Raw genomic sequence first — 20171 nt, forward strand, 5'->3', positions numbered from 1 at the left:
GAAAAGTACCTCAATCTCGTAATGGCATTTTTTGTTCGTATTCCTTGTACGTCAACACCTATATTTGTTGAGCGGGCAAGACTATTTGTCCTCGTATTCCTTGTGTGTCCACACCTATATTAGTTGAGCGAACAGATTCTAGGTACATCAAACATAATTTTTTTTAAAATACAATTAGATTAATCAAATAAACCATGAGAATAACGGGTAAGCATAATCGGAAAACATTCTTTGAAAAGGATTACATACTGAAATTTGTTGGGTGCACCGAAGCAGTTTGTGATTCCTGATTTTTTTTTTTTTTTTTTGTCGAATAGTTCATGGTTTGTAAAGTAAGTATGTCGGGGGTAAAGAATGAATACATTAGCAGGGAATTAGAGATATTGTTTCAAATAAAAGCTATAGAACAAAGAAGGTAGAGAGGGCAATTGAAAAGATGGAGAAGCACAGAGAAATTGGAAGATATAGAAGGAGAGTAATTAGGGGAAAAGGGAGCAGCAAATCGTTGCCATACAACCGTTGTGAGAAAATGTTGAGTAGATGGAGAAGTACTGAGAATGTGCAAGAGATTACAGAACCAGTGTTTATGTGAAACGGTTTTGGTGTATTTTGAGGTGGAAATTGCGTTTTAAAAAGGGCAAGAAATCATAGAGGCAGGATAGAGGATTTTCTTGTAGACAGGAGAGCCACGTCACTGACGTTAGGCCCCTCAATTATATATATATATATATTAGGGGATCTCGAGATTAATGCTTTATCACACAATTAGGGGTTATCGAGATTAATTATTCTATCCTCTCGTAACGATAAAAAAAAACACTATAATTCGAGATAACTAATCCTCAAATTACTTAAAGCAACTCCAACCTTATCCCCAAAATGAGAATTTCCCTATTTTTGTAATAGGAAAATTTTACTCCAACCCTCCCCAATTTTTGTCCCCAAAATGGGGAGTGAATAGTGTCTCTCCAAATTTGGGGACACACTATTCATCTCCCCATTTACTATTCCACATTAAAATATTATTATTTTTATTATTTAATCTTTTAATTTATCTTTTTATATATACTTAATTATATTTATATAATATATTTACCTAATTAATTTTTTATCTTAACTTTGACGTATGATTTAAAAAATTAATTATCGTGCGTCTATTTTTTTTTATGTAAAATTGGTAGTTAATTTTATTATGAGTTATAATTGTATGAAAAAGATATAACCATCACAAAAAATGAAAGGTGCAAATATAAAATATTTGATGTTGCTAAAATTGAAATACATTAAAATTAAAAATACATTAAAATTGGGAATACATTAAAATTGAAAATACATTAAAATTGGGAATACATTAAAATTGAAAATACATTAAAATTAGAAATACATTAAAATTGAAAATACATTAAATTAAAATACATTAAAATTGAAACTACGTTAAATAACATAATAATTTAGTAACGAGACATGTCGTTTTCAGGTACACCAAAATTATTATAGTACTGAGTGAATGGGGCAGATGATTGTTGTGGTTGCGACTGTTGTGATTGTTGACTTCTTTTATACATTAATTGTTGTTGTTCTTGCCGCAAATATTCACGACGAACTGGATCCAAAACAGAATCCACATTCATGGACATAATTTTACGATTATATTTCAATTTTTTTAGTCTTATTTTTTCTTTTTCAATGTTATTTGTTTCTGTTTGTCTCTCAGTTGCACTATTCATCGCCTCAACAATTCGATTATTTTGTTATTCGACTATCTTCATATAACCATCGTCGATTTTTCTCTTTATTTTTGCTTTCTTCACCCCACTTGGTCATTGTGATGATGTGGAATTACCTGCAACATCCTCATTTAAATTTACTGAAAATGATAAGTTAGGAGATGATACACAGGGTGAATCAAGGGCACGGGTCTTAGAGTCAGATGATATATTAGCATTGTTTTGCTTTCTTATTTTTTTTCTTTCAACATTGCAATCGTTAAACTTCTCAAAATCCTTCATTAGACCCCACACATAATCAAATTTAAATCCTTTTAAGTTTGGATCTTGCATAAATAAAGCTTTTGCTTGTGTAAGCTGCAATATTTAAAAAAAGATAAGGAAAACAATAAGTAAATATATACAAATAAAGTATAAGTAACTACAAAATAAATACTCACAATGTCTTTCTCTGAAGCACCACTAGGACGCAACATTTCTACTTGACGTACACATCCATTTAATTTTCTTACTGCCTTCTCAATATTTGCAAATCGATGTTGTAGTGATTTTTTGTTGCGAATCTCCCAATTAGATACCTTTGCATTATTGTATGTATCTACAACTCGAGACCAAAAATGATCTCTAGATTGATAGACGTCTGTTATTGGATCTTGAGAAATATCTAAATACATTTGGCATAATAGAAGATCTTCATCTACAAAGTATCCTATAGATCGAATGGACATTTTTTTTCAAGTGATTAGGGGAAAAGTGAATTATATGGTTAAAGAAAAATAAAAGGCACTGATGTACAACGCGCCGATGCTATGGGTAGATTTAGATTATCTACTCTACAAAAAATTACAGCCGTGATTAGAATGCTGGCATATGGTTTTCTAGCAGATGCCACTGATGAATATGTGAAAATTGGAGAGTCAACTGCGATTGAGAATCTGAAGAGATTTTGCCGAGCTGTCGTAGAGGTTTTTGGCGAGCAGTATTTGAGATCACCAACACCTAACGATGTTGCAAGGTTTCTGTACATCGGTGAACAATGTGGCTTTCCAGGAATGCTAGACAGTCTAGACTGCATGCATTGAAAATGAAAAAATTGTCCAACAGCATGGGCTGGACAATATGTAGGTCGTAGTGGATCCCCAACAATTATTCTTGAAGTTGTGGCTGATTAGGACCTTTGGACATGGCATGCATATTTTGATATGCACGGCACCAATAATGACATTAATATGTTAGAGTCATCACATTTGTTTTCCGATCTTGCTGCAGGTACTGCTCCTCCCGCCCATTATATTATTTAAGGATAAGAATATAATATAGGTTATTATTTAGCTGACGTATTATATCCAAAATGGTCAACCCTTGTGCAAATTATTCGTGAGCCACGTTCGGCAAAGAAGAAATATTTTGCGATGAAACAAGAATCATGTCGAAAAGATGTTGAACGTGCATTCGGAGTTTTGCAACAACGTTTTGCAATTGTTGCAAGACCGTCACGTTTTTTGGCAAAAAGAAGTGCTACATGATATAATGACTACATGTATTATACTGCACAACATGATAATCGAGAATGAGCGTGATCTTAATGTACTGATTCAAGATGATTTGGAAGGTCCACCTCCAATAGTAGAAATGGCAGTAGATGAAAATCAACGATTTCAAGAATTTTTAGCTCGACATAGAAGAATTAAGAACAAAGATGCTCATTTTGCACTTCATAATGCATTAATAGATCATTTATGTGAGAATACTAGAGGTTGAAGTTGAATATTTATGTAGTATTTCGAATGAATTTTATCGTTATATAATATGTATTTAATTAATCTTGTATCACAATAATTTCACTTTTATTTGTATTTATTCTAGAATCTATAATAATTGCTTACAAATTATATTATTTAAAATTTTATGGAATTATTTTAATGGAAATTACAAATTAATGAAAATAAAAGATGGAATTTATTTAATGAAAATTAAAAATAAATTTGAAATGAAAGATAATAATATAATATAGAAGAGAGAAGAATATAAAAAAGAATATTCTCTTTTGGGGAAAAAAATGGGGGAATGATTGGAGTAAATTGTCCTCAAAATGGAAAAATCCCAAAAATGAGGGAATGATTGGAGATGCCCTTATACCATGATTTTATCCCAACCAGACTTGGGATAAATTCATTTCAAATTTAATTCCGTGATTAATTATTCATTATCTCTCGTACCAAACGAGCCCTTAGAGTTTAAGCTCGTGATTTATTTTGTGAAAATTAAAGCATTCATTCTAAAACATTAATGCAATGAGTAAGTGGGATCATTCAAGTTCTTTGGATGCCTTTTTTCGGGGGCTTTGGATGCCTTGAATTTTCGATGTAGGAGATTTTGTACTTTCTAATGCTACGCTGCGAGGTCCTAACTTGTAAATATTACGAGCTCAATAGGCTGAAGCGTGTGGGTAGATGAGAAAATGACATTGTATAGTCGTATTTTATAGTCGTTTTTAAAATAATAGTCGAAAAAATATATTGCTATATTTTTTATATATTGTATATATATAAATTATGTATATTATATAAATAATTTCTGGCGCGGGCTAAAAGTGATATATGTCCTTTAATCGGGGAAAATGATAAGGCACGCCACTATCATTATGTCTAATTCAAATGTTCATTCTTTTTAATTACTCTCTCCATTCCAATTAATGTGATGGAGTTTTGACTAAGCATGAACTTTAGAAAAAATAAAATTACTTTTAAAACTCGTGGTTTATAATAAATTGTTGATATTTATGTGGTTATAAATCATTTCATTAAAAGATAAATGAAAAATTTAAATTTAAATTTAAATTCTTTTTAAATAAGAAAGCATGACATTATTTTTAAGACACGCTAAAAAAAATATGTTATATAAATTGGGATGGAAGAAGCATACATTTTGCGGGAAGTACACAAACAAACATTCTTAGGGTTGCTATTTAGAAATTAGCCAGTGCTTATTTAGTCATGAAAATTTGAACTAAAAATTTTAATTTCAGAACAATTCAAGATATTTATGTCCTGAAAAACTGAACAGAAAAAACTAAATTCATGATATATATTGACTAATTCATAAATAGCTGCCCTTTAAAATGGCTACCCGGTGTCATTTTGACATACATTTTTCCTACTCTTTTGACGTTACAACTCATTTTTTCTTGGTCGGCCTTGGTCTATTTGAGAACTTGAACAGCACATCCATTATGGTGAATAGATCTTGGAAATCCCATGTAGTTTTTAACAGATTGAGCTTCAATGAATCAACATAGGCTTCGGGCCCATATTTCAAGTCGTAAAAGATATGGGCCCATAGACTGAGCTTTAAATGGTTGTATATGTAAATTCCTCCTAATATTATCGAGAAAGAAGAATTAATCCAAATAGTCGTCCACCTAACTATTTAAACTAAAAATAGCCGGTTGAGATATAATATATCCATAATTTATGTATTATATATGTATAATTAAGTATAATCAGTATATAATCTATTTATATGACTAGAAAAAGTAAACAATCAATATCGCCGGCTGTTTGTGTAAAGATCCCGTTTATGGAATATAATTACTTCAGTGCACTAGATAATTATCAATTTATAGTCCTACATATTACTTAGTTAATGCTTATAAACGGTGTATTTCGATCTTTAGAATTTAAATGAGCAAAATTAAGTTAGAAAATGTTTAAATGTACTTTGACATCTTCAATTCATTCCCTATTTTCTGCATTTCGTTATTTTCATTTCCATATAGCTGGAGAAGTACTCGCATTTGATACATTATCAGCTATAAGTACATGTATTCTCTATTATTATTATTTTTTATTTTTTTTTCTCACTCCGATCTTTGAGTTGTTTAAAACAACTCTTAGATTAATATAATTATTTCTTACTACTAAATTTTAATTTGAAGGTAATATAAGTTACCAGTAATTCTTCCTTTCTGTATAAGTTGCAAATAAAATTCTATTAAGCATATTATTGGAGAGAATTACAGTTAGAGCCGTCAATATGGGCTTGACCCGTTGGGCCAGCCCAGCCCGTGATTTAGCAGGACTGGGCTTGAATTTTTGGAGCCCATTTAAAAATGAGGCTTTTAAGCCCGGCCCGAATAAGTCCGTGGCCCGTGAGGCTTGACTGAGATTGGGCTGGGCCGGCCCGTGAGCCTAATAAAAATACGTATTTAAAATATATAAAATATAAAAAGTATATGACACAAAAAATAAGAAGAAGAGTATCCCAAGCTTAAAGTTTATTAAGCCCATCATATTAAAAGATCAAAGTCTTAAAACATTAATTAGTTTTAAAAATTTAATTATTCTTAATATTTAACTAATTGACATTGCATACGTATTGTAGATATAGATGAAAGTGAAGATATTAAGGCAACCTTTTCACAAGCGGATTCAAATGTGTTTGATGAAGATGATATGTTGGATATTCCATAAGCGTCATGGACGTTCTCTTGAATAATTTGTTTTGACTTTTGATTTTTAGTGAATGAAATAAAGTCTTGTCTTTTACTTTTTTAGTATTTATTGTGATATATTGGAGCAGTATAAAAAGTTATTAAATTTTATGAAATTTTTTCAATAAGATTTTTTTAACTTTTAAATATTTATCTTTTTTAGGTTAGAACTTAAATAAAAAAATAAAAAATTATATTTTTAAAAAATGATAGGCCGGCCTGTGGGGGCCCATAGCCCACATAGGGCTGGGGTGGGCTGACTATTATAAGGCCCATCAGAATGGTGGGCTAGCCCAGCCCAGCTCGTCAATTGCTAAAGCCCACGTGGACTGGGCTGGGCTAGCCCGGCCCCGCCCATATTGACAGCTCTAATTACAGTAATTGGCTAAGCTTGTGGCGAATAAAAGCCACTATTCTCAAGGATCTTTAATTAACTGTGGTGTATATATCCCTTAGGCTTCCCCAAATTCTCCTAGTTCTCTACAAATGAGCAAAGCTTCTAATTTGCTAATTTTGGACTAAAGCTAGACAAAACGTACATATATAACAATTAATTTTAAAGTCTACACTACGCTATTTGTTGAGAGAGAAAGACCAACCTCTCTCTAACTAGACACTAACCACCCAGCCAACCAGGTATGGCCACATCCCCACTCCCAACTAGTGACCCTCCCATCGGAGAACCACTGGACCCCCCTGATATACCAATTTTAGATTCAAACTCTGATATGGATGAAGACAACGTGGATAGAAATTCCTTCAAGGAAGCCCTACTCGATAAAAAACGGGCCTCCTCCACAAGTTATGATCCACTCCAACCCGATTTGCATACACATGCCTTTGAATTAAATACGGGAAACATACCAATCCCATTGTCAGTTAGACAAAATCAGGCTCTACAAACCTTGAAAATACTCCTTGATTATCAAACTGTTTGGGAAAAAAATCCCACACCACTTACTCTATGTCAAACTCTCTAATCTATGAAAACCAAATGAACTTTTCACCCTAATCGATCTAGGATGGGAGTTCCTCATCGCCAAATTTATCAAAGATGAGAGTATGACCAAAGTCCTAAGTGAGGGGCCATGGTTTGTAGCTAGGCACTTTCTATCAATCCGTAGATGGAACCAAATTTTGTTCCAGTAGAATCGAAATTATCAATAACAGCGGTTTGGATAAAACTTCCACAGTTGCCAACGGAATTCTACGACAAGGCAATTTTAGAACAAGTACGCAACAGAGCGGGAAAGCTTCTGAAGATTGATACCCGCACCTCCTCTACCTTACGAGGAAGGTACGCCAGAATATGTGTTTAGGTTCCTTTGGACATTCCGGTAACAATGAACGTCACTATTGGCACACACAACTAATTGCTCTATTTATGAAGGGGGTGGGATACTTTGTACGGGACGTGGGTGAATTGGCCACACCCTGAGAAGCTGTGAGTTTCTTTCACCCCTCCCCCTCCCCCACCCAAGAAAACCGTCAAGCGACAACCACCGGCGACAACAACAGTGAAGGCACCATAAGGGAACAAATATCTCAACGGCGCACTGTCCCTTTTTCAAAATACAGACGCCATATAAACAAAGCCACTCAAGTTAACACCCAGGTAAAGAGGTTCAATGCCTCCTCAGGTACGTTCCATGACCCCAACCAAAAATCGACCATGGATTCCGGCAAACGAAATCCAAAAGCAAAGGGGCCTACAGATGCCATGGAGCCCAGTAGGCAGCCATCGAATCCACCCAAAAGTGGAAAAGAGGAGGACCAAAAAATGGGCCTGGCCCACTATGGCCCATCTCCTACCAGCTCCACGGGCAAAACACACGCTAGTCCAAACTAAAGATACTCTGGGTCAATAAGGCAATTATACGCCTTCAACCCATTGACAAAAGATCCCTTATTTAGGAATACGGCTACTTGCCAGGGACAAGGGAAAAGGTGGAGCTCACCCAAATTTTGAAAAATTCCACCCCAAAATCAAGTAATACCCCGCGTCTGATATCCACCAGATTTGGATGATTATACTCTAACAAACACAAACCCAAAAAATTTTGCCATAGTGGGCCACCCATCCAACCCAGCTTTATCCCAAACACACACGCTAACAATGCCTACTAGGGGTGGATATAAAATCTAAAAAACCGAATTCCGAAACTGAATTAATTCGGTATTTCGGTTTCGGTTTTTTTGGTATTTCGGCCTAATTCGGTATTATATTTTTGGTATTTTGATATAACGGTACGGTCATCGGTATTAGGATCTTGAAATTTTGGTCTTCCAAAATATCAAATTTTTAAAGATTTTTAAGTTAGACCTATAGCTATACTGCCCAGCCCAACCCAATATACAGTTGTATATCTAATGTCCAGCGCCCCAGCCCAACCCAATAAGGCCCAACAGAAACCTCTTTACTCTTTAGTCTTTCACTTATCTGATTCATTCAATTAAGGATTAGCTCATTAGCCGATTAGGGAATTAGAAAGGGAGAAACAGAAAGTCAGAAACGGCGAAACCTAACATAAGACTAAGAGAATAGAGATCGGCTGCTGTGACTTCAAAGGTATGTTTTTAGTTTCTTCAAAGGTATCTTTAGTTTCTTCAAAGGTAACTTTAGTTTCTTCAAAGAAAAATGGATGTTACCTGTTCCACAGAAAATTTAATTCAGCTTTAAATTTGGGTTGTCGCTTTCTTTGTCCCAAAAAATGTCGTATTTTTGGTTGTTTTTGTCTGAAAAGTTAGAGTCTTTACAACCTTAGGTTTGGATTCATGGCAACATCCTACTGTTAGGTGATAGTGATTTTTCATTCATAATCGAGATATTGGCTTTAGCATACACTATTCAGTTCAATAATTTTTGCATTACCTTATCAAAAGAAAATTCAGTTCACTTATTCTGTATTTTATTAACAAATTTCTAATGTTTCCTTGAGATGTAACCAGTTGGATATGGTTCGGCTCTGTTCTATATTGAGCATCATGAATATTCAGTTCTTTACTGTTCAATAAGTAGTTATTGCATTGGAAGTCATGCCACACTTCAGAGAAAAATAAAACACAATAAAGTGCAAGAGATTCATTTAAGCAATAGCAACTAGTAGGGATCAAAACTTAGTCATGTTAGTACACTTGCTTTCACTGTTTGTTTGAAAAGAATATCAATGTGATCCTTTTCAGTAATCAACTCGAATGAAGTTATGAAATATAAGTCTTAATTTGTGTTTATATTTGTTTTAATTTTGTATAGATGGCAGGTGAAAGTAGAGTAAGTGATACCGGTTCAACTGAAAGTTTACTTATTACTGAAGATAGCAACACCAACAAAATTGATACTCAAGATTCTAAGAAAAGAAAAGCCATGCAACCTAGATCCGAAGTTTGGCAATATTTTGATAAATTTGAGGTAAATGGGGTCGGTAAAGCAAGGTGTAGATATTGTAAGCAAGCTTATGCTGCTAATACATCTAGGAATGGAACAACATGATTGAAAAATTATTTGGCTAGATGCAAAGAATACCCACTTAACATTGATAAAGATAATATTTAAATAAAGATAAATTTTCAATCTTGCCAGAATGATGGAGGATCACTTTGAAAATTTGATCAAGAAGTGGGGAGGGCCTTAATTGAGATGATAGTTATTGATGAACTACCATTTAGCTTTGTAGAAAAGGAAGGCTTTATGAAGTTTATGAGAATAACTCAACCACTATTTCGTCTTCCTTCTCGTAGAACAATAACAAGGGATTGTTATGAAGTTTACGGTGAATTGAAGTAAAATATAAGAAGGTCTTTTAGAGAAGCACAACAAAAAATTTGCCTCACAACAGACACATGGACTTCATTGTAAAGAATAAATTATATGTGTATGACATCCCGCTTCATTGATAGGGATTAGAAGTTGCATAAAAGAATACTAAATTTTTGCCCTATCACTAGTCATAAGGGTGAAGAGATGGCTAAAGCTATTTCTAATTGTTTGCTTGAATGGAAATTAGACAAGGTGTCCACTATTACCGTGGATAATGCTTCTTCAAATGATGTCACAGTCAAAGAATTATCTAAAAAGTTAAATATGTGAAAAACTAATATGATGAGTGGTAAACATCATCTTCATATGAGATGCATATCTCATATACCAAATCTAATTGTGCAAGATGGTTTGAAAGAAATTGATACTTCTGTCATACGTGTTAGAAATATTGTGAGGTATGTGAGATCTTCGCCTGCAAGTACCTTAAAGTTTAAACAATGTTGTGCACATGTAAAGGTAGAATGTACCAAAACATTGTGTTTGGATGTTCCTACTAGGTGGAATTTTACCTATTTGATGTTGGATACGGCACAAAACTTTGAAAAGGCCTTTGACAAGTTTCATCTTTTTGATAATGAATTTTTTGTATATCAATGTTCTCATCTTTGTGAAGACGGTAGTAGTGCATGTCCTCTTGAATCTGATGATTGGGTGAATGTGAGGAATGTGATAGAGTTTCTGGCAAGATTTCACGAGCTCACCGAAAAAAATTCAGGTTCACGTTATGTCACTTGTAATTCTCATTTTGAGGATGTATCTGAACTTTATTATCATTTGAAAATATGTTTAATTAGTGAGGATGAGCATTTGAGAAAAATTGCTGGGCGGATGCAAGAAAAGTTCAAGAAGTATTGGGGTGAGCCTGAAAAGATGAATAAAATAATTTTTATTGCTCCCGTCTTGGATCCATGTAATAAATTTGAATATGTTAGCCTTGCACTTGAAGAGCTTTTTGGGGAGGAAAAAGGGAAGAAAATAAATGATGAGGTGTATGCTTATATGAATTCTTTGTTTGAAGAATATCTAAAAACGTATTCAACTGGATTTTGTCCCTAATCTCCATCTAGTTCTACTTCATCTAATAACGCATCTAATACATCTAGTGGGAGTGTTATAACTACATCATTAGTAAGGACAAAGCTTCAATTGAAGAAATAAAAAGAAGACAATGGAAGTGGGGGGTGCTAAATCGGAGTTGAATAAATATATTAATGATGAACAAGAGCCTTTTAGTGAAGAATTTGATATCTTAAGTTGGTGTAAAATACATGCTCCTAGATTTCCTATTATTTCGGAGTTAGCTCGTGATGTGTTGGCCATTCCAATTTCTAGTTTTACGTCGGAATGTGCATTTAGCACCGGTGGCCGTATTCTTGATTCATTTAGGAGTTCATTGACTTCTAAATATGTGCAAGCTCTTGTTTGTGTTCAAGATTGGCTTAGAGAAGAGAAGAATCCTATTAGTGTTGAAGAAGACTTGGAGTATCTTGAGAAACTCGAGCTTGGTAAGCTTTAATATTTCATGTGTGTTTTAGTTCAAAATAATATATTATACTTGTTTATTTGTATGACATATTTGGTCGAATTATCTATAGATATGAAAAATAATGGAAGCACTACTAGCATTGTTTGGTGTATAATTGCAACTTTCAACTTGAGTGGTAAGTTTAATACTCTATTTGTTTGGTGATATACTTTTGTAGTTTTGTTTTATTATCATCAAAAAATAATATTCTAACTTATGATTTATCTTTTTTTTTTTAGGTTCAAGTGCTATCATGCTCTGTGCTCCTAAAGTATGCTCTCTGTTTTTGTTTAATTCTGTTGCACTGTGTGAGTTAGGCAGAATTGTGAATTGTGCAATGTCCACTATAAAGAATGAAGATGTTGCACTCCTTAGTCCTTAATCGTTGTGCACTTTGAATTCTGCTGCACTGTGTGAGGATAATTGTACAAACCATCCATGTGTTGGCTAAATCTGGAGTGCAGGTTGTGGTGGTGAAGTGGTAGATGGGTTCTTTTACAATGGAAAACTCAATGGTTGGGGTGAATTGTTGGCTTCTTCTTCAACGTTTATCCATGTTGTATCATTTTTTTAGCAAGCAGACAATTTCTGTTTCTTCCCTGCTTTATATCTAAGCTGATTTTATATTCTTCCACTTAGAGAAAAATTATAGAAGGGTAGGAGCTGTAAAAAAATTTAACTCGGGCTGTGAATTGTAATTTAGCGTTGCCTTGAATTGTGCTTAAGCTTGTGAGTTGTGAATTGTGATGTTGCACTCCTTAGTCCTTAAACTGTACGGAGAATTGTGAATTGTGAAAGAGGGTTGTCAGCTGCACTTTGGTGCTTACTGTAAGCGTTGTCAAAGAGGGCTACCTTTGAAGTTTGAATTGTGCACTGTTGCACTCCTTAGTCATTAATCGTTAGTGTTGCTTATTTAGCGATTATTAAACCGAAACCGTACCGAACCAAAATAAAAAATACCGAACCGTACCGAAATAATTTGGTACGGTATTTGGTATACATAATTGATAAACCGAATACCGAAATACCGAACCAAAATTCTTAAATACCGGACCGAAATACCGAATGCCTACCCCCTAATGCCTACACCCTCTCCGATTGCGCCTCTCTCAATAGAGGCAATCAATTGCCTAGGAAAAATCAAACACACCATCTCAGTCGTGAAGTGACACTAAGTGTTAATCCTTCAAGATTGAGCAAAGATCTCAATCGTCCCACCACGAATTCCAACAGCCTCCAAACAGATTATATTCAGGCAACTGAAGAGATGTCTCTGATTTCAAGCTTAACCGGTAATTTCCCCCAACACCCATCTCTAAACAATCCCAACCCCCCATAGAACCACAACCCCCTCACAATGTCCACCCTCCCACTACCTCCAGAGTTGATGTCAGAATCATGGCTGGAGATGGCTTTAGAGGGCCACTCCCAGACCTTGCAAATGATGGTTGGGCCAGTCCCAATCTCCTTCAACATCCGAGACCCATACTATCTGGCACGTCTGGCGACCCACCTCCTCCACCAGGGTTTGTCCAACTTCGGCCACCAACTATGGTTGTCCACTCTCCTCCAAGCCCAAAACATGGGCACACAACAACCCCTGTCTATGGAAGAGCTCAACAATCTGATGGGGCAACTCTGTCAAACGATGCCTTTTTTCGCTGATGGACCTGAACATTCCTCTTCCATCACCGACCCTTACCACGTGATCATAGGTGAACCAGCCCATTCCCCCACCACCAACTCAATCCACAACCATGGACCAACTAATCAAGGAAAAGAGCCAAACCTTAGTCTACCTCAAAGAGTCTAACGCAGACCTAGCAAACATCCTGGAAAAGCTAGGAGTCCCAAAAACAATAGTCCTCCTCATGTAAGAAGCCCAGGTGATCGAGTTCAAAGATCCGTTCGGAGAAATGCTTATTGCGCTCTGCCTAGAAGGCTAGTAGGCTACAAACTAAATCTCCAAGTTACCTCATCTCCAAGCTTGGGGAAGTCGGCAGAAGCAATATGTCCTATGTTAGGAAGAGTGAAAGCGACCCATGTGGGAAAGGGAAAGGGCCTCAAGAGGAAAGCCATATCTCAAAACCCTTTACTGATGAACTTTATAATATGGAATGCGAGAGGAGCCAACAATACTGAATTCCCAGACACTGTGCCTCTATGGTAAAGCTGCACAACCCTGTTGTTCTTGTTCTTCTTGAGACAATAATGGCTGACCATACGCACTTGACTGCTGAGCTACAGTTCATAACTCAATTCCAATCCCCTGCCATTAGGCAATCTGGAGGAATTGCAGTCATGTGAAAGGATGACCTAGTAAAGCTTGAAGAGGTTTGCACCATATCCCAAGGATGTGCATGTCATGGTGAAGGTAACCCCTGATGACTCTAAATGGCTTTTATCAGCTATTTATGCTAGTAGCCACTTAAAATGATAGAATTAGATTATGGCAGTCCTTGAGGACATGGCCTCTATTTATAAAGGTAGCTAGCTTGTAGGAGGTGACTTCAATTAAGTCCTAAAATTCGGGGACAAATTTGGGGGCAACACCATAAACAATAGTAGAAGCAATCATTTTTGGAGTTGTTTAAATCAATGTAGACTAGTTGACCTAGGTTTCAAAGGCTCAAAGTATACTTGGTCTAATAAAAGATACACTAACAGGCAAGACCTTATCCTAGAAAGGCTGGATAGGTATTTTGCCACTAATGACTGGATTGAGTCATATCCAGAATCCTCTGTTACCCACCTCCCCAGGACCCACTCTGACCACTGTCCTCTACTCCTAAACATGTGAGCCTGATGGGCTGCACCATTTCTTCTACCAAAAATACTGGTCCATCATGTCTACCCATGTCAACCATTTCTGCCAGAAGGTATTCAACACCTCAACCATTCCCCATGAAGTTAATAAGACCCTCATGTGTTTGATTCCTAAATGCCAGAATACTACTATGCTTAAGAGTTTTAGACATATTGGGTTGTGCAACACTATGTACAAACTTGTAACTAAAATCATAGTGAATAGGATCAAACCCTTCCTTCAGACCATTATCGGGCCATCACATGCCAGTTTTCTCTCTAACAGGAAGGTTGCTTATAATGCCATAATTGTTCAGGAATACATCACCCATTTTCAAAAGATGAAAAGGAAAAATGCCAGCATGATCCTCAAGATAGACTTAGAGAAAGCCTTTGACAGACTTGAGCGGTCTTTCATCAGGGATTCCCGTATGTTCTTCAAGTTCCCACTTAAATTGATCAACCTGATCCTCTCATGCATCTCTACTAGCTCCATATTTATCCTGGTCAATAGGAGCCAAACTGAGCCTTTCAACCCTACTAGAGGTATCATGCAGGGAGACCTCATCTCCCCTACCTATTCATTATTTGCATGAAAAGGCTCTCAAGGAGTATTGACTAGGCAGTCCTGAGAAAGGACTGGCTTCCAATCACCATTAGAAGGAATGACCTAAAAATCTCTTACATGTTCTTTGATGATGATCTCACCCTATTTGGTAGAGCCAATAAAAAAAGTTGTGAAGCCATTCTGTCTACCTTAGAGGAATTTAATAGTGCATCCGACCAAAAGGTCAACATTCAAAAATCCAAGGTTGTCTTTTCAACCAACTGTCATGAGGATTGGGCCAATACCTGCAGCTCATTACTAGGAATTAGGGAAAGCAGAGATTTTGGTAAATACCTAGGTTTTTCAATCTTCCATAAAACGCCTACCAACAGAGATTTCTAATTCATCATTGACAGTATGAACACTAGGCTGGCTGGCTGAAAAACTAAAATATTAAACATGGCTGGCCGTACAATTTTGGCAAAATCTAGCCTGGGGAGCATTCCCAGCCATGTGATGAGCTATATAAATTTATCCTCACACATCACAACCCAGATTGATAAAATCCAAAGAAACTTTATATGGGGAATAACTGCTAAAAAAAGAAAGTTGCACATGATTAAATGGAATACTATTACTAAGCCAAAAGAACAGTGGGGGTCTGGGCCTTCAACAAGCACACATGAAAAATAAAGCTAGCCTGACCAGTCTAGCTTAGAGACTCTACAAGAACACTGACACCATGTGGGCTAGGGTACTGATTGGGAAGCACTATAGTGGTAACCATCCTAGAGCTAAACCTAAAACTAGGACTTGGCAGTGTATTCAAGAAGGATGGAAGGTCTGTCTTAAGGCCTCTAAATGGGTTGTCCATAAAGGGGACAGAGTCAACTTTCTTACAGACAATAGGATCCCCAATATGCAACCCCTCAACACAATCCTCTAGGGGCCTTAGCACAACTCTGACTTGACCACTAAGATCCGCTCCATCCTCAGCAATGGGGAATGGAACTTTGATGATATCCACTACCCCTTTCCCATGGACATTAAGTATATTATTCAATCCATCTTTATCCCTCTTTCTACCGACTCTGAGGATAAGCTCATCAGGAACCTCAATGGTAATGGGCGTTTCAGCTCCAAATCTGCCTACAACCTGATTAGCTCTAAGATAAACTCCAACTCCAACCATGATGATACCTTCAGCTGGATTTGGAAGCTAAGGGTCCTTAATAAGATTAAGTCTTCACTTAGATGATGTAACATAACAGACTTCCCATAGCCAGGCACTTAAACAATATAGGCTTAAATGTTAGCCCAATATGTTATTTCTGCTCCTCTGGAGTGGAAGACATCAATCATATCTTCTTTGAATGCTCAAATGCAAGAGCATTATGGCAGTTCATAACCCTGGAGTGTACTAACAAGAACTCTCATCCATACCTTGTGTTCTCAATGATCCACTGGGAGGATACATGGCACAAGGTCAAGAACATGCAGTTTAACAATGCTATCAACTGAAAATCCCTTTTACCCTTTTGTTTTTGGAGCCTATGGCTCACAAGAAACAACAATCTTTTTGAAAAGAAAAAGAACCTTGCTCTGTTAAACAAACCCTTGCCATAGCCACTTAATACTACCATGTGGCTGTACAACACAGGGACAAAGGGGAAACTATTGAAATCCACATCAATTGGGAGCCACATCTTTCTGGCTCCTACAAGCTTAACACTGATGGGGATGCTTGCCCAAAATCAAGAGTAGGAGGAATTGAGGGTGTCATTAGGAATAGCAGGGTTGACTGGGTACTAGGATATATGAGAGGCTTACCACATGCCACCAGCCTAGAGGCTGAACTCCAAGCTCTATGGCAGGGTCTCACAATAGCCCTCGAACACAAACTCACACCTCTACAAATATGCACTGATTCTGAACAGGTTGTAAAAATGCTAAATGAGAAAACCTGCATTATAAATCTATTATCTTTGAATGCAGGTCATTGATGGAGCAGCCAGGGAACCCAGCACTAGGACACAATTTCAAAGAACTAAACCAGGTGGCGGACCTCCTCGCAAAGGAAGGAGCAGAAAAAAAGTCTTTTGATAGGACAGAAATTTTGACAGTTCCTCCGGTGTTTGTAAACAAGGCCCTGTGTTGCAGACATCCTAGGAACTGTTATTGTACGTAAAATCAGGATGAACCCCCCTTGTAATGCAAGACAATGTTAACACAACAATCGGGAGCAGTTGCTCCCAAACAATGATGTAACTATTTTTGCTATATTATATCATTATCTAGTTCATCAAAAAAACAGTTAATTTTCCATAAAAATGACTCAAAACGAGCCTCCTATGTGTCTATCTCGCATTCAAGATTGACATATCCACCAATTCTGGGTACACGTGAATCCAATCCCTTTTACTAGTTTTTTTACTGCTGCACTAAAAGATGTGATTCTATACGAGGTGGAGGAAAAAAACTTTTTTTAACCAATAAAAAAAATCTTTACTTTTGAGATACTATTCAATTTTTATTTCTTTTCCAACAAGTATTTCCTAGATTCCTTGAGATTACTACTTAATAATCTATTTTAAGTTTTTAAAGAGCAGTTCAAAATTGAGAAACATAATAAACTTGAAAGGAAATCCTAAGAATATGGCCTGGAGTTTGGACCATCATACAGGGTTCACAGAATGCAAGCTGTAAAAATGGACCACCCTAGCTTGAGATCTCATGACTAGCTAGGAAACTGAAAAAGGAAAAGACTCCACAAATGTTGCTTCACAAAAATGGAATACTATAAATATTTACAGAAATTCGTATTCAAATTCTTTAATTTAAAGCTTTGTTTTTGTCTTTTACTTTAGAATATTCGTCAAAACTTGCTCCAGTAGTTGTCAACTAATCATAAGCAAAGAACAAGTATTTTAGCAACTTGATTTGAAGGACCATAAACCACTTTCATTTGTCCTAAAGTTTGTTTATGGTAAGAAGCTGCTCATCCTTTTGAGGATTTCTCATCCTTTTAGATAGTATCATTAATCAACATTGTAGTAAATGGATGAACAATCTCTGTGTTATTTGAACATGCAAGATGGTGAGAATCCTTATAACTAGTTTTCCAAGTGGCTATATAATAAATTTCTTATTTTCTTCCGCAAGTGGAAAATGGCAGAATACCCTTCTACTAAGGAGGTAACGGTAAGGTCTGCGTATTTCCCACCCTCTCCAGATCCTACTTGTAAAATCATATTGGGTATTAAAAATATTTATAATATAATAGGCCGACACTAGTTAAAATTAAAGTGAAATACACATCAACTTGAAACAAGAAGTAAAATCTTAGAATTTGTAGAGCTTCAATCCAACTTTTCATGTTGTGATAATAAGGTAACATAACTTGCGAAATATTCTGCTTACGCCAGTACTATGAGTGGATTTTCTTCTTCTTGAATTGCATGGTCTAGGGGATTCTTGAAAAATAAAAACAATGGCATCATCAAGAATGAAAGAGGCACCACCACCATTCAGCCAATTGGTGCAAGTTAACTCGAATCAATTCAAAAGTTGATTGTATGGATTCTACAAAAGAAGAAAAAGACTGGAAGTATATTTATTTAGCCGACATATATAGGACCGGCAAGCAACAATAACGTTGCCTGACCTCTAAGTTACAGGTTCGAACCATAAAAACAGACACTAATGATTGCATTAGGATAGAGTGTCTATATCACACCTTTTGGAGTATGACCCTTCCCTAAACTCTGCATGAATACAAAATACATTGTGCACCGTGCTGTCTTGTATAGGACGATATGATAGAACTAGTATCATCCACTTGAGTGCATCAAATTGTATGGCGTTGCACTTAAAACGTTCTGTTTCTGCTGTCCCTTCATATTCAATATTCCAATATATTTATCTCCTCCCCCATTAATGCAAACTCTTTTAGGTCTATTGATAGTTGACAAAATTAAAGATCATCTTAGAATAAAAGTTAGATAACCTACAGTCATATATATGCCTACCTTTCATGTTTTAATGGTATATACAATGATTGGTCATTATTACTCACGACTGTATGGTCAATGACTCGATGTGGTAGACTTCATACCTAACACTAATTTAAATTTCTAAATTTTATAATCTCGTCAATTTTTTTTGTAATAAAGTGAAAGTTTGATTGATCATCCAATAAATTAACCCTAGAAATTATCTGATCTGAAGATTGATGAAAAGGCTCCTCTATGAATTGATGCTTTGTGATCTTTATAGGAGACGTTACGTTATTGCCACTAATCATAGTGAAGACATTTTAATTAAAAATCCAGCTAATTAAAATGCTTGGCCAGGATATATATATATATATATATATATATATATATATATATATATATATATATATATATATATATATATATATATACACACATACCCACAATGGAATGAAATGAATTTTTACACCGTTTAACTAGTTATAGTGTTTCTATTACATTTAAAACTATTGTTGCATTACGTACGTTTCCTGTAACTCCAAAATTCGATGGCTAAGGCCTAAGCATACTGTATACAGTCAAAATCGAGTTTTGCCCTTCGTATGATTAATCAAGATTGGAACATGATGGTCCGAGGTTCATCATTATAATATCGAGCCATGGTGCGAAGTATATGTTGTCGAGCTCGAGACCCAGAGACCGATCAAGATCGAGGTCGGCCAAGATCGAGCTCGAAGACCCAGAGACCGATCAGAATCGAGATCGGCCAGGATCAAGATCGAGCCAAGAAACAAAAAAGACATTATAGCCGCAATTAGGGGGATAATCTCGGCGGAAATCACAGCACAAATCAACGAGAGATTAATTAGCTAATCATGGGATTTCTTACTGTATTTAGAATTGTACCATAAGTAGGGCTCCCCTACTATATAAAGGGGATCTAATAATTTATAAAGGGAGGATATTCATGCAATACAAAGCAATATACTATTCTTTTTTTTAGGTTCTCAATACTCTGTTAATTTGCTCATATCTCATTTGCTATTTCATTTGGTTCGAGGGTAACTTAGCTCGAGGACCAAAGCTGCACATCTCATTTGGTTTGCTTTTACTTTTCTTTACAGTCAATTTCAATGTCAATTTGCATATTTTCTCAGTCTGTGCCAAGTAAAATCACGTGTCCTAAAAATCACAAATAAATTCAATCGTTATCCGTTTTTAGGGTAAACAGTTTGGCACCCACCGTGGGGCTAAGAATAA

At 35.9% G+C, this 20171-nt stretch overlaps 1 pseudogene; it reads left to right on the forward strand.

Moving 5' to 3' along the window:
• Window positions 1-436: 436 nt before the first annotated feature.
• Window positions 437-6199, forward strand: LOC104107816 (uncharacterized; annotated as a pseudogene).
• Window positions 6200-20171: the final 13972 nt, after the last annotated feature.

This window comes from Nicotiana tomentosiformis, chromosome 10, assembly GCF_000390325.3.
Source record: "Nicotiana tomentosiformis chromosome 10, ASM39032v3, whole genome shotgun sequence".
Taxonomy (NCBI): Eukaryota; Viridiplantae; Streptophyta; class Magnoliopsida; order Solanales; family Solanaceae; genus Nicotiana; species Nicotiana tomentosiformis.